General features: G+C 41.6%; 1 long non-coding RNA gene across 1 annotated transcript in view; it reads right to left on the bottom strand.

Annotated features, from left to right (window-relative positions):
* Positions 1-12,416, bottom strand: part of LOC309710741 — a 28,130-nt gene extending 15,714 nt beyond the window's left edge. The window contains exon 1 of the long non-coding RNA XR_014277789.1: positions 12,256-12,416. This is a non-coding gene — a long non-coding RNA (uncharacterized lncRNA). The remainder of the gene's footprint in view (positions 1-12,255) is intronic.
* Between the last annotated feature and the right edge of the window lie 4,423 nt (positions 12,417-16,839).

Raw genomic sequence — 16,839 nt, 5'->3', positions numbered from 1 at the left:
ACGGTATGAAGTATGTTGTGAATATTCTATAACTATAAGTATGTACAGGCTGTAGTGAGTACAAGCTATGTACAGGCTATGAACAGGATATAAATATGAAAAACTATACAGAATATGAAATAAATAACTTTACAGAATCTGGGATATACAGTTATACAGAAATGGGAACTATGCAAGTTGTAAACAGTTGTAGGATTAAAGATTATTGAATGTACAGAATGATTATTTACACAGAGCTATACAGTAGTGCAGTTAAGATAAGTGAGGGTGTGGATAGTTTCTACAGAGGCTATATAAAGTGCTAGTGGTTGTGAGTGGTGGTTCAGTCCATGTTATTATTGTGTTTGAGGGTACAGTTGTCCATTGTGGGTGTGTGTATGTTCAGTCCATGAGTTTAACGTGGGTCAGATGTCAGGAGGCAGAGTTCAGGAGTCTGACAGCTGTGGGGAAGAAGCTGTTCCGGTACCTGGTGGTCTTAGTCCGGAGGCTCCTGTGGTGCCTCCCAGAGGGCAGGAGGGTGAAGAGTCCATGTGATGGGTGACTGGGGTCTTTGATGATTTTCCCAGCCCTTTTCAGACACCGCTTCCTGTAGATGTCTTTTATGGCAGGAAGTGGTGCTCCGGCGATGCGCTGGGCAGTTTTCACGACCCTCTGCAACGCCTTCCGGTCCGAGGCAGAGCAGTTCCCGTACCAGACTGTTATACAGTTGGTCAGGATGCTCTCGATGGTGCAGCGATAGAAGTTCACCAGCATGTCTGAGGACAGGTGGTTCTTCCTCAGAGTCCTCAAGAAGAAGAGGCGCTGGTGAGCCTTCTTGACCAGCTTGGAGCAGTTGGTCGTCCAGGTGAGATCCTCGGAGATGTGGACTCCCAGGAACTTGAAGCTGCTCACACGCTCCACAGCCGTCCCCTTAATGTGGATGGGTGGATGTGGGTCAGCATTCTTCCTGTAGTCCACGATGAGCTCCTTGGTCTTCTCGGTGAACATATATAGATGAGAACCGGAAGAAGTGTGTCTGGAAGCGCGGTCCCGCTCCTGAAATTCCGAGACTTAATCTCCAATAAGACTTAAACAATGTGTATTAAGGCACAGGAACTCAAAAGCAGATTATAGCTGCTGTTATCAGTCAAATGCAGATATTTCCCTGGACGGGAGAGACGCATTAACTGAATGTAATGTTTCAAATCTGTTGCCAATTAGATTGACTTTTCTCTCAAAATCTGTTTTGATTCCATTCATCAGCCTTCAGCAGTACCCTAGGTAGCTGCATTATCTGAACACCACTAGATTTAACCATTCCAAGAGTCCATTTATGTGTCACATTCTTTATTTCTATTGTTGTTCATTGCAAAGATGAACATGTTTATATATTTAAAATAAACAGTGGCAGAGCTAGCCTTTATATTATTGACATATAAGAAAGCGCAATCAGTTTTTCCATCTAGCTCTCATCATTAAAGAAACTTTTTCCCACAATCTAGAATTATTTATTTAAAGCGTTTGAACTGATTTCATGAAACACGCTACAAGTCTTTGGATCCCTGAAACAAGTCAGCATTTTATAGTTCAAAAGCTCTTTGCTCTTTATTGCACAGCAGGTGAACAACTTGTTTGCTTGTACGCTGACTGCCAGAATAACATGAAAGGTCAGAAACAGGATTTGGGAGACAGCTGCTCATGCTGTAAATATTGATTGAACTGTAGTGGACCACAGGGAAAACATGTAAATTGTTAAAGTGAACTGTAAACGCTTTTAAGTGGTGAACTTGCTTTAAAAATTGACCTGTAACTGCCTGCGATATGAGTAAAGTTTGGTGCTTCCAGGTATTGTGCATCTGCTTCCTGTCTTTATGGAAGAGGAATCACAACATACCATATTTATCTATTGTTACATTTTAAGAGCATATGAATTCTTTGCATGTGTTTATATGCTATGGTAGAATATAGCAATGTGTGTGTGAGTGTTTCAGTAAATGCATTGTCCAGAAAGTCTGGAGGGATCAGTTTCACGTTCCCTCCTCTTCCTCCTCTTCCACCCTCAGGAATGGATGACATTTCTTATGAGAACAAACCTTTAATTGTCTGCCCCGACGACGTGTAAGAGAAGTGATGCGTTACATTATATCATCGCGCTGCCCGACGCCCCCCGAATGACCCCAGAATCAGTGATTTGGCTAAATAGACCCATTGTTATCCCTGTGTTAATCTTAAACTTTCATCCATTGAATGAAATGTGTGATGTTAAGGAAGTGTGAGTATATTTTCCTGACATCACAGAACCTGATTGAGATTGACACTGGGCCCAGCACCCATCTTTTCCTACAGGCCACAGCCGATGGAAAACATTCACTATCCTGGTCGAGCCTTAAACTATTAGTGCTCTTTTTCCTTTGTTCTTCTATCTTTGTGGCTGCACCAGAGGGGAGAGCAGAAGAGGGACTGCAACTGAGTGACAACACTGACTGAATTACCCTTCACCCCATGAGGGTGCAAGTTTGGGTCAGTTACTATTGACAAGCCTCTGCTGAGCCCTGGAGTAGCTGGAGGGAAGAAGTGAGGCATTGTTGTCTTCTTTGTGCTGCTATTATTGGTCCAAATGTTGCTGCAGTTAGACAAAACACACAACACTACAACTCTGCCAAAGAAAGTAAAGTGAGCATACTCACATTCTCTCGACAGGGAGGGTGGATGGGGGGGCACGACTTTCCAGTGACTGACAACTAAATCAGCTGTGGAATTACAACGCTATTTCTCCTTTTGTACATGTTGCCTTACACAAGCCAGGCTCGTATCGGATAACTAATTAGGCAAAGAAAGTAAAGTGCGAAATTCTGCATTGCTGAAAGGTTTGAGAAGGGGAAAACGGCAATGCATTCTCAGACAAGCGACTGTTTGGTGGACCTTATTGATTCCGAGGCAGAGGCAGAGATCAATGAAAAGAAACAGACTGAGACAAAGAGTGGCATTTAAGGGTGGAAAAAGCTGACATTTTCTCCATCACTGTCACAGCAGCAGCCATAAAGCAGCAGCAAATATTAAAACATTCCTCATCTGCGCGGGAGTATTGGCAGCAGAAATTGTTTTCTCCGCGGTGTGATACTCAGGCTGAACTCCCAGTAGAATCCCCGGGGACTGCAGATTGGTGCCTGTGACATATCGGCACCAGCATTTACACACACCTGCCACTCATTCTCAAACAGCCCAGGAGCAGGGCTGTAGAGGGCAGATAGCAGCCGAGGAGGCTGTCGGTTGGACTGCTGTCAAGGTGGGTAGGTGTGGTGGAATTCATCACTGATAACACGCTTATGTTTGCGGGCCTCATAGAGTGCTTCTATTAGTCAGCAGTGCCCTCAGCGCTTTATGCTGGTTATGCATATGTAATGAGCATGTGTGTCTACTGTATGTGTGAATGATGTTTCTTATCTGTAACCGTGTGTGCTTGTGTTTATTCAGCGCCATTAGTGCAGAGCGCAGGCATGTGGATAAACTATAATGTATGTTTATGTGTGTGCGCTAACCCGATTGTATATAATTATGAGTGTGTCCTGTCCTTCGAGTGCACTCCCAGAGTCTTGAACTCTGAGTGACACGGGTACTGCGGGGTCATATGCCTATTTGTGGGATAAATGATATTATGCTACACTAAGAGAATTACATAGAGGATGTCCCTTGGAGTCACCAGTCTCAGCAATCAGTCATAGTTACTTTGTGCGCCTCTTAAGCCCCTCTATCTGTACTCATCCGCTGGTCTGGAACGGGTGTTAAATGGATCCTAGACCACATCCCATCATTATGAGCTTATGATTTCAGCCTTATGACGAAGAGAGAGAGGGAGAGAGAGGGAGAGAGCAAAACGGAAACAACACAGAAGAAAATTAAGAGAAAGATATAAATGAACAAATGCAGAGGATTCATTTTTGCACGCTTTCCGTGTGCACAATTGCACATATTTCCCTCATCCTAACTCATAATCCCTTCATCTCATCTCCCTGTTTTTATCTCTCCTCCCATTTGTCTGCTCTCCTGCGCTGTCGTTCTAAAACCTGCACTCCCTCCCTCCCGTCCTAGCTGGCAACTCTTATTTCACCTCCCTCCCTCCCAGCTCCTTGCCTCACTCCTTCGCTCTCCCTTGGTGGTATTTGATAGCAGTAAAGCAGGAAGCAGGAGAGCAAACAGCAGGTGAACCCACTTTAATACTCAGCTGTGCCATCTGCTGTGGTCACATGACTGAGCTGCAAAACCCGCTCTAACACCATGATGCCCCATCATACCTGACACATCGATCAATCATGACCAAAGTGCAACAGAGAGAGAAGATGGCGGGAGTGAGAGAGAAAGCAGGAGAGTGAGAGGAAATCAAAACAAAAGCATGTCTTATGAAACTCGACCAGTTATGAGTAAAGATATTAGCTTGTTTTGATGGTTTAATCTGGGCTTTTTATTATAATTGAAACGGGTTCTTGAATAAATTCAATCATTTTTGTCCATATATATAATTTAATATACAAAACACAATTTATGTCGTTATCTGCAATTTAAAACGCAAGTTGTTTCTGAAGATAATGAAGCAACATTAACGGAGTAACATTCCATAGTTGATTTACCGGTGCAATTTCGCTTTTTAAAAATAATGCATAATATACATTAAAGTACGAGCTGGCAGCAAACACACAAATAGATGCCAGTGACAGAAATGAAGCCAGAAGGATTCCTATTTCACCAAACAAAAGAACTAATTAAAGGAAAACCAACAAACGTCTTCTGCTTCAATCCAAAGGTCTCGATCGGGTGTGAAGAACACATTCAATTACAGCACACAGTGGCCACAGGAAATGATTTCAGTCAAAGCTGTCCCTACCACAATTAAGCTGTGTTAATTATGTATTTCATTAAGTAAGTGGATTAGAAGCAGTGCTGATGAAATCATAACAGGGTTTGCTGGAGGCCAGGCTGCAGAGAACAGACAGGAAACGACTGATATCTCTCGTTCTTACTTCCACTCTTTTGCTATACCCTGAAATAACCCTATAAATACTTAACACTTTTACCGGCCTATCTAGGTTGTCTTCATTCCTACACAGTCACCTGGTCTCTGTATCTGCATACCATTTTTGTGTAGCATCATATAGTGTAATTGTGCCATAGATACTGTTGACATCCACATGCTGTTTGCAAGTCCTCTGGAAACGATGAAGTCTCTCAGTCTCATCTAAGCCAGTTCATTACCATTCAGGTGCAAAAAGGAGATAAAGCAAAATGCAGATCGCTCTCTCTGTCTCCCCCTCTTTCACACCCATACTCTCTCACTCACTCACATGCACTCTTTCATTCTATCTCTCTCTCTGCCGTTCTCTGTGTTCTCTGATGTTTTATTTGATATCCCACAATAAAGCCTCTCTTTGAACTGCCATCAATTGTGTATGGATTTTTCCTCTGAGGAGAAACAGAGAGCTGTCTGAAAGGGCTCCAGTCCCGCAGGCTGCCTTCATATTGATGCAGAGGAGTATTGCCATCCTCATTGCTGGATCAATCACTCACGTCACTGTTGTTTTATAGCTGGGGCCACTTCACAGAAAGAAGCCTGACAACATCACCGCAGAGGTTTGCAAAACGATACAGCTCTGATAGTTGAGGAGGGTGGAAGGGGCGGCGGAGAGATGCAGGAGGATTTCGGAGGCAATAGGGGATGAATTTAGATTTTGTAACTGTCACACACATGCACTCGCACATATCTCTCTTTCGTACAGTGGTGGGAGGCTCTAGTTTATTGTTTGGTGTAGCTAAGTCAAAGAGAAAGCAGTGAGGCTATGGGATGTTGTCAAAGCGTCCGGGTCACCTTGTGGATGCAAAATCTCTGTGCTGTCTAACTCTTTATGCGCGCTGTGTTCTCGTTCGGGTCTTAATGTTTTTTGGATGGTGCTGAGCTTCTCGGTTCACTCTCTTGTAGCACTGAGACGTTAATCAGCTGGTAGTTCTTGATATCTTGAAAAGGTTTTAGGTATTTATTATTTTAAAAAATAGTGACTGTCTATCCAAATTCCATTTGAGTTGCGGTCGGTAATCAACCCTTTCACGTTTTATACAGTTGCACCAGGTTGCTCCACCACAGTGATTGGCTCTCTGTCACTGTAGCTGTTCTCTGTTACCAAATGTTTTTAACTTTTTCTGTAGTATCAGTAGTACACTTAAGAAATGTGGCTAAGCTAAGCCCGATTTTATCTCGCTCTGAACTTGAGATTGCTATACATGCATTTATTTCGTCACGCTTGGATTATTGTAATTCTAAGCAAAGGTTCTCTGGATCGTCTGCAGGTTGTGCAAAACGCTGCAGCTAGGCTTTTGACAAAATCCTCCAAGTACTCACATGTGACACCGTTATTATCTCAGTTACACTGGCTTCCTGTTAAATTTAGAGTTAATTTTAAGATCCTGGTCTTGACCTACAGAGCTGAGCACGGACTGGCACCTGCCTACATCTTTGATCTGCTACAGCCCGATGTCCCTAGCAGGTCTTTGAGGTCATCTGATCAGGGCTTACTTGCTATAAAAAACACTAAGAGGAGGACTAAGGGTGATAGAGCTTTTGCTACTGTGGCCCCCAGACTGTGGAACTCTCTCCCCCAAGCATTAAGAACTGTGGACTCAGTAGCTGTTTTTAAAAAACAACTCAAAACTTATCTTTTTAAAACTGCTTTTGGTTAATTTTATGCCTGTTTTATTTTCTCTTTTTAAATCTTTTTATGACTTGTAATCTTATGTGCAGCACTTTGTGATTCTGTCTTGAAAGGTGCTATATAAATAAAAATTTATTTATTTATTTATTTATTTATTACACGTGTTGTTTTTTTTAAAGGGCACATTATTCTGCTTTTTGAGTCCAATCCCAGTTTCTAGCATTTACATCAATGTAAATGAATATTCTAAATGTAAAAAGGCTCAAAGGCCCACGACAAGCAGCTGCAAACAATAAGTGCTGTACCTTTTAAAGCTTTAAAGTTTATGATTTCCCAATGACCCTGACCTCTTCCAGTAAGCTCTAATGTTGATGGCTGTTTAAGGCTATGATTTACCACTATTATGTGACAAGGGTGTAGTTGACCTGACATAATTTTGGTTGTTTACAGGAATCTTTGAGCAGTCTCTTAAAAAGCATCAAAGATATGTTTTATATATTTCACTAGAGCCAATTGAACAACTCTGTGTGTTTACAGAAAGATTTCTGTTGAATATAAGATCTTTGGAAAACTTTAGGGAGCTTTTATTTTGCTCCTTTGATCTTGTACGAGTCCACGTTCCCAAATCTCTACAGCTGAGCCGGTGAATACAGTGTTGAGGATTGTATTCACCAAGACTATAATTTTCTTTCATATGAAATGCAATTGTATTGCAGTGATTGCAATATTTTGCTAACCTTTCAGACACAGATCTGGATCATCTGGTCACATTTTTCATATTTATATATATTTTATAGTTAACAAGCCTACTGATTGCTGGGATGTCAACTAATTTTTTCAAGCTGCTGTCTCAGCAGGGAAAGAGCAGTTAATGGCATTCTCAGTGCACTGTGACTAAAGTCCAGTTTTTGATGTCCTTGGTCCAGTCTCAGCTTGAAACAACCTGTTTACAGCCAGTGAAGGCTGGTCTTTGAGGTCCAGCAGCCAACATTAGAGTCCCTCTACAGCCATAAGTCAGTGCTCTCGCTCTGAACTCTACATGACCTTCCTCTCTACTCTGGTAGACTAGTTGGCTCTGTGGGCTCTGGTATCTCCTTGTTGACCTTAAAGAGACAGGATCTCTTTCTTTATGAATAAATCCTAATTTAAGAGGTCTCCTTTTCCAGAACCTACGAGGTATCAGAGAGGAAAGCATACGAGCAGAAGTTGCAAGGCCTGCCAAAAAGAAGTGGAAGTCTCCATGTCATGTGAATGGCCCTTTAATTCCCTCTCCTGACAGAAGGCAATGGCTGCCTGGAGGAGGGTCAGGACACCAGTTGGCATGAATAGACACATTTTTGTCTCATCTCCAACTTTCTCTGCTCTGTGCCTCCACTGACTGTAACATCTCATTTTTTCCCCCAAGCTGGAAGTCTCAACAGCCATTCTTTTGTCATTGGAAGGCGGGCAGGCAAATCTCTGTCTCTTCACTCACAGATGAATAGAAAACATTGTGCCAAAAGCTTCAAAATCACCAAGCTGTTTTCGATTGCATATAAAACACAGAATTCTCGAACATGTTTGAAAATGACAGGCTGATTGGCTGTGGTCATTTCAGGCTGTGTGGGCCTCATTTTTTCCTGTGTTTCATCAGTGGGTGCATTCATCCATTCAGGATAGATTGAAGCAGTAGCCTTTAATAAAGTCACTAGGCTTGAAAATATATGAATAAAATGACATCCACTGCCTTGGATGGATCAAATTGACTTATCCTGGTAATAGCCCAAGGATAATGTGTGCGTGTATGCGAGCGAGATAGTGTGTGTCTGTGCGGAGAGAGACAGGAAAAAGAGAAAAGGGCAGAAACAGAGATGTATATAGTGGTAAGACAAAGGCAGGAAAGAATATCAGAGAAATAAAACAAACTTGACCTAAGGGGACAGAATTCAATGAAAACCTGCAGCTGGACACATGGCTTTGAATCTTATTTGTATTGGTGAAAGTGACCCATCTCAGGCGCAAGCATTATTAGGGATGCTAGGAAGGAGAAAAACAAAGCCATTAAAGGAGAGAGCACAAGAGAAAGAGTGACAAACTTGATCCTAACAAAGTTAAAGGGTTATTCAACACAAAACATCAAAATTATGAGTCCAATTTCTCCAATTCTGCAGCAATTTGATCGCGCTGAGCCACCGAGGATTCCCAAATCCAATGATAGAGCAGAGGAGGCGTTGAACAAAAGGAAAAGAGTTGAAGAAAAAGGAACAGTGATGCCAACAAAAGTTTCACGTTTCAGTCAATTATAAGAAAAACACCCTCTCTCTCACACGCAGTTGAGAATCTTGACCCATTATACTGCTTTCCCATCATTTCCCCTACTTTTTCATCCTTGTTTGGCAGATGCGTGTCAGACCGTGGCTTTGATGGAGTGGTTGTGTACCACAATAATGACAGTCAGAAGCGATGGCTGTACAAGGAGACACATGTCTGTTCTCCGTTCTTCAAACATCCAGCTTAAACTCCTGCTATGTGTGAATAAAGAGGACAGGAAGTGGCAGTTTGGCAGCTCCAACCAGGAGTGTCACTCTCAATTGCGTCCCCTGCCAGCTCCAGACACATCGTGCGGCCGAAGAGGTCATGGGTCTGACTCCTCTTTCTTTTTCTCTCTCCCGCTTTTTCCCTCTCTTTCCTTTTCTCCCCTCTTTCTTCGGTTTTCCAGGACATTCCGTTTCAATGCCACCTACGTGTCGCGTCACAGTCAAGAAGAAGACAGAATGATGTACGGAAGACACAAGCAAGAGCGACGGCGGCACATTTTTTGAACGCTCCGATAAAACATGAAGCTTGTCTTGTCAGATTACCCTGATACCCCGTGTCAAAATCTCTGCCACGTCTTCGTGAAGCAGAGAAGCAGATGTCCCGAGTTTGCCTTCCTACTCTGGACAGAGCCGTCAAGATTTGCTCATGAAGGACAAGGAAGACAGCGACAAAGGAAGAAATTAGTTACCCGAGGTTTAGTTTATTTCTGTTTTGATGACAATGACTGCTGAATGACTTCTTTTTGTTCCAGAATATTGCTTTCTAGAAAAACACACAGCCTAATATTTGGTTTTTTTTTTTAAAGATCCATATGCACATAGCAGTCTGTTAAGCTGCCTTTTCCTTTAAGCATCACTTCCTCACTTGTCTTAATCTAAAATATGGACAGTGACATTTAGTTAAAAACAAATCCCATTAAACATGACATTTTTACATGCTGAAAATACAACACCAAACGGCACTACTGCCATATGCAGTTTTAACAACAGTATTGTAGTGTTGAGTATTATTTTAAATATTAAACTGTACAACAAAAAAAAATAACAGCAGTCATTTTGACATGAAATAAATGAAATCATACTTAAGAGGAGGTGTCACATTAATTAGGGTTCAGTAATATTTAGGTGCAGAGCCTTAATTAATATCGTGAGTGACATTTGTGTTTACCTACAATTTCATGTCAAAATGGCTGCTACAAATGACATTTATGAGTGTGTTACAATCCAGGCTCCTGGATTTAAAAGTTAACCCACTGTGATTTGTACAGTGCTGTGCAAAAGTCCTGAGTTGCCCTTATTCTTTTAACATTTTGCTTCAAAGGAGACAAACTTCCTGGTATTTTTTTAAAGTTGTCTTGAGCAGGAGTTTTCGGGGATTTCTGAATGCTTCCAGTCCTTGTACCTGACTATTTACAGAATAGTTTTTCTTTTTTTCATTAACCTAGTTTGGAAGGCATAAAATTTTAGGTTGATTACCAAAATGCAATCACATTTTTGTAATCAACTAAAAAAAAATTATGCCTTCTGTAGAAGCCAAGATGTCAAGTTTTCAGTAGATTAACTGAAAACTTGACATCTTGGCTTCTACAGAAGATGAACAATAGCTTAAAGTCATGCCTTTAAGAATTAAGAAAACATCTGGCAAAAACCTGGAATCTAATAGATGCATCTGACCATTCAGTTGCTCCATTAATAGTTCTAATGAAGCCTCATCAGAAACAGTCTCAGTGGACGTGCAGCCGTCAAAAAGCCAATCTTTAGGAAGGGAAAGGCCGAGATCGGTGACATCTTATGAAAAGGAGGAGAGACGAATCCAAGTTTTAAATGTTTGGTTCAAATCACTGTAAAACACGGTGAAGGCTCTGTCATGGTTTGGGCTGAATTTCAGCTAGCACTGTTGGGGATCTTGTCAAAACTGATGGAATCATGAACGCAAAAAAGTACCATCAGATTTGCATGCAGTACCATCTGGAAAGCGTTTGACTGGCAACAGCTTCAGCAATGGTGTCAAACACATAGCTTAAAGCAGTAAAAACATACCCATACTCCGTTTTGCCTTATTTAGTCTAGTTCCATCTATGTTTGAATATGTCTAAATAAAAGCTGCACCTATTTCAAATTTTCCCCATGAGACATAAGGAAATGAAGGGATCCAGACATTGTAGAATAATGTAGCTGAATAAAATATTATTCTGCTGTTGGTAAACTGCTAAAGTCTCCCAGCACAATTGCTTATTACTGCTTTTATTAATTAAAACAAAACAAAAAACAACAACAAAAAATTATAGACTTTAGTAGAATGTTAAAGAGCAGCTTAGTCACAATGTTACCAGTAGTTACAAATCATATAGTCAGTCAATACAAGACAAACATTTATAATGTCACTTGCACCAATCACTTCTGACCCAAATGTGTTTTTATGGAGCAGGTACATTTACTGGGGTCTGTTGAGAAAAGGAGTCTTCTGTGAAGTGCCATGTTCTTTGTTCTTTAGGTAAGATAAAACAATTGGAACACATCCTTATCACCCTTGAAAACCTCAAGTGACGTGTACCCCAGTGCATGTCACTGTGCGGCTGCTGCGCTTAAAGCCATAATATCCACCTGAGATGATTGCATTACAGACCCCCCCTTTCGTACATCATACAGATGTAAGAGGGTAAAATCTGCCTAACATCTAGCTTGGGGCTCACTAAGATTACTTGACACATGCGAATACCTAAATGTTATTATCCAACCAGTGTTGGGAAGGTTACTCTTAAAATGTATTCCACTACAGATTACAGAATACATGCCCCAAAATGCATTTTGTATTGTATTCTGTTACGTTACTCAATGAGAGTAATGTATTCTGAATACTTTGGATTACTTAATATACTGTCAGGCTTTTTACAACTACATGAATGTATTATTGTGTGATTTATTACTATTACTTAAGGTTACTCGCCATACCAATGCCAACTACATTTTTAAATCTTAATATAAAATGACTAACAGTAGGGGGACATTAGGTAAGGCTGCACTTTTTGCAGCGATCTCGTATAGAAAACTATTCCGCGCATTTATAAAACAGGTCCACGGCTCCGAGCCGTATAAAGGGACCTCTGGCTAATATGTCGGGTTCATGTCGGGGTTGTAGCCGAAAACTAGCTTTACTTTGTTGTCTGGGTCAACTTTGCTAGCGAGAGACAGAGAGAGGCGTTGAAAGGCTGCTCCAACGGAGCTTATTGTTTCGGAGGAAAACACGAACACGGTGTACAGTCGAGTCTTAATAGCTTACTTACAACCGGGCTTGTCGGGCACTCTTTTTGGCTGCAGTGGTTATTATTATATTTACATGCTTCCAGCTCCCGTTTCTCGTCGGTAGCACCTCATACTTTGGACTTTTTCTCCCTCCCTCGCGCTCACAGACACATATGAGCAGGAGGCAGGGTATGGCAGTCCATTCTCCCTGCAGCACAGACTACACTGCCCATGATGCTACATTCTTTAGGGCGATGCCTGTAACACTCTGCCTATTGCCTTTATATTAAATCATTTTTTGAATAATAATTAAAAAAAAAAATTTCTTCACGTAATTATGCGGACCGCAAGTAGAGGTGACATGGGCCGCGAGATTGAGACACAGGCATTAGAGCCTGTGTGAAAAGGAAAAGACCTCTGTGTAATCCATTTATTTCAACAATGTAACTGTATTCTGAATACCACCTTTTTAAACGGTAACTGTAACAGAATACAGTTACTCATATTTTGTATTTTAAATATGTAAAGCTGGTACATGTATTCCGTTACTCCCCAACACTGTATCCAACATTATAATGTGCAAAAGTCTTGAGTCGCTCTTCATTTCTTTATAATTTGTTCGAAACATTGTGAAAAATCTGCAACATCTTCTTGAATGTTGGCTACCTTTTGACCCCAAACTCCAGATAATTTTGCATGGTGGATCAAGATCTGATGATACTTTTCTGCATTCATAATTGTATCAGTGTTGTTAAGATCCCCAACACAGCCACAAACCATGACAGAGACTGGCTGTACCTAATACTTTTGTACCTGTCTCGTGACCTCCAACACTGGATTGGAAACAAAACTTCAAAGTTGGATTCATCACTCCACAAGACCTGTTAGCTACAGATTTTCAGTCCAGCAATATTCACCTTTTCCTCACTTCCTTAAGACTGGCTTTTTGACAGCCACACGGGCACCGAGACTGTTTCTGATTAGGCTTTATTAAAACAGTAGATAGATCAGCTGAAAGGCCAGATGCATCTCTTAGGTCCCATGTCAGGTCTTTGCTGGATTTTTTTCCTCTTTCTTCAGGATATGACTTTCAGATACTGTTTATCTCGTGTAGATAATTTTTCAGGCTTGCCAGTTTTTTTTTTGGTCCCCTACATGTCCAATTTCCTCAACTTTTATAGGGAAACACTGCACAGCATGCTGAGAAATGCTAAGTTTGAAGTTATTGGCTATTTGGGAATGATCTTCTTGGTGAAAATATATTGTTTTATGCCTATCAAACGGTATTATCTTTGTAATAGATTCAACTAAAGAAGAGGGAACAAATGATGTGCTTTTGTAACAGCTACTAGTGACTTAGTACCTAAAGATACAATTGAAACTGGTTTGTTGATAAGTTGTCTGTTTTGTGCAGACACAACACTGGTTTATCCCTTGAGTTAGGGATGAGTTATCGTTATCCCTTTTTATGCTTGAATAATTCATAGGTCAGCATTAAGTGGTTCAGAAAAAATGAAAATAGTTAGGTACAATAACTGGACTTACAATGTCCAAAAGAAAAAGAAAAAAACTTGGGAATAGTCTTGGGAACTACTGATCAAGACCACTTTCAAAAATTCAAAAGAAACCTTGCACCAAGGAAGCAAAAGATAAAGAAATGAACAGTGACTTGAGACTTTTGCACAGCACTGTACATGTGACAGAAGATAAAGTATATCATGATAGGTTAACTTTAAATCCTGAAGCCTGGAATGTAATGCACTCATAAATGTCATTTATATCTGATAAGAAATGATTCTAGATAATGATATGCCTTTGCCAAACAGAAGGGAAGTCAAATGGATTTTGATTCCACTCCAAATCATCCAGTAGCTTTCCACTAATGTAACTTGATCAGAGCACTCTCAAACCCGAGCTCTGTGAAATGACAGTTGAGATTAATTTTGTCAGCCTTGTAATCGCGCCTTATTGATGTGTTTCCTGTGAAATGGCACATCGGAAAGAGCATCTTCAGCCACGGGGCAACTGTGTTTCATAGAGTAGTCATGGATGGACATTTGACGTTGACCTCTTGATCGCACACCTTCATATCATCAGGCTGGCACGCACACACACTCGCAGGTAATGCTCTATTATGCTGATTTATTGAAGGTTAATTTAATCACTCTTGTAATACCTGACCAGAGGGTGTTCTTACCCGTGAAAAACCCAAGTAGCAGGAAAAAAAGGAGCAAAACATGACAACAAATCAAAAAGTGATTTCATGAAGGTGGCACTAGAGACAGGCCAATCCATCAGAAGGGTGGCAGAGTGTGGACGTGTTGCCACGCGTGGTGCCAGGCGAGGTGCCAGGCGGTCCAAGGCACATCCTCCATGCCAGAGCCCCGAGGCTGAGTGTCCTCGTCACAAGGACAGAGAGGTCGTTAGGACCAACTGCACTAAATCATATACCTCCTCCCACCCACTGTCGTGGCCAACGAAGCAGGTTGATGCAGAAATACTGGGAGAGGCAAAGCAGCTACTGGTGGAATCCGCTGGTTTGTTACAACTAGTGCACATCATACCCTCTTATTCCAATTGATACAGTGATATATGATGTTGTTATGACACTTCCCCTGCTTTTGAGAGCACCCCAATGTCAACAAGGCTTTACACCCAGTGAATGATTCCTCCTAAATGCATTTTAGAGTTTTGCACAAATACATTTTCAGAGCTAAGTAAACAATGCGGGCCATTATCTAGATGTATTGTTTATGCATTTTGAGCTCCGTGGCTTGGATGAGCAAGTGAGCGAGAGAGCAGCAAAGAGAGGGAAGGAGAGACAAAGAAGGAGCGAGAGAGAGAGAGAGAGAGAGAGAGAGAGAGACTTTCTCCAAAACACATCAGTTCTGTGAGCAGCACTGGCAGATTTTCCATTCAGTCAGCATTTTTCTTTACATGCTGAACAGATAGCTAAAGGTACCACTTAATGTGATGGGAGACAGGATCTAATGGATTGATACACAGGTTTTGACATGCTATTTGAGCATGGAGCTCGCTATAATTGGTCATGTCATTGTGCATTAAACTAACAATATATAGAGTACTGCCCTGAGACGAGTGTCTTTAGCAAATCTGTCAGATATCACACCAAAATACCTCTGACAGCTATCTCAGGCAATGCCAGAGCACTGCAACACAGCGGCATGAAAACTTGCACCCGCTAAAGAAGGCACATTTGGGAATCCAGACACCTTAAACTCACCTCTTTGTCTCTTTGAATGTTGTCTGCTTTCCAATCTCTGTACCGCTTCTGTTCATAATCGTGGCATTTTGTGGATAACTCAAACCTGTTATACACTGCGACTTTCTTAATATGAAAACAGTTCCTTTTTGCACAAATGTTGGCGGGCCATGACCTCTATATCGCTTGTCATAGACGCGTGCGACTCCTCCCATACATTAGCGACACGGATTAGGGGTCCAAGGTGAAGCCAACTCAACCCATGACTCCTGTGCTGCTGTCAGAAGACATTGTATCATCTTTGGTATGGAGGCTATTTGAATTGGCAACACTTCGTACATTGTCTTCCGTCTCATCACGCAAGGAGATGATGGGGTGGGGAGCTGATTGTAGCCAGCAACATCACACATGATGTCAGGCCAAGACAAACCTAGACAAAAACTATTTTTTTGTCCTTTTAATAATTTTATCTCCATGACCTGTTGATATTTTAACATTTTCTCTGATTAAAGTGAAGAAGGCCGGCTTTTTTTCCCTACAGAAATTGCAATTTACGAATTTCCAGAAACACATATTGGCACATAACATTGTGGCCTGGATCAGCTTAACTGTTCATGCACACTGAGACAGGAGTGATCTATATCACTGTGCTCTAAAGACATCCACCACTATTTTGGCAGCCATTTTGTTTTCCTAAATACATAGTTTCTCCTTCTCAGCTGTCTGTCTGCTGGCACTGTCAGCCACTCTTGTGTGATTGGTCTGATGGTCTTGATGCTCATCACTCTGTCAGGCTAGGCTCGCCTTTCATTAGTCTGGGCCCCTCCATCCGCCACACTCACACAAATCACATTGACATCCAAACTCCTCAGATCCACAGAGCAATTTAACTGATATTCATTAGAGGGATGACAAGAGCTGATGGGAGATCTGTGGAGTGGAGGAGTGGGGGGACTCATTGTCCTCCTATCCTATCCCTGTCCTGTCCGCCTCCTTCCTTCCCCCTTCACTGCTGACTTTGTTTTAGGAGCATCGAGGCGCATCGGCGTCTGTAACTACCCAACCCTCAAGGAAAGTCAAGACAAAAGAACAATGGATAACACATCTAATCTCCTCTTTATTATTGCAGAAAAATACAACTGAGAGGAGGTTTGTGTTCTTCATTCTAAATAATTGGCTTTAGTAAAGCTGCTCCTTCTACATTGCTCTCCAGCAGCCACTATAATGCTCATTCAAGCAGAAGTCCAATCATTTAGCCTTCTCCCTCCAGCCCCTCATTAACCCCCAAAGTGTCAACCATCTCATTAATGTCCCCAACCATCCTCACCCCAAGTCCATCACTAAGCCCAAAGCGTTATCAACACATACAGTGGTGAAAAAAATTGATCACGTCTGAGAGGTA

Source organism: Aulonocara stuartgranti (assembly GCF_965226115.1).
Source record: "Aulonocara stuartgranti genome assembly, chromosome: 7".
In the NCBI taxonomy this organism is placed as follows: Eukaryota; Metazoa; Chordata; class Actinopteri; order Cichliformes; family Cichlidae; genus Aulonocara; species Aulonocara stuartgranti.
This window is presented reverse-complemented; position numbering and strand designations above follow the sequence as displayed.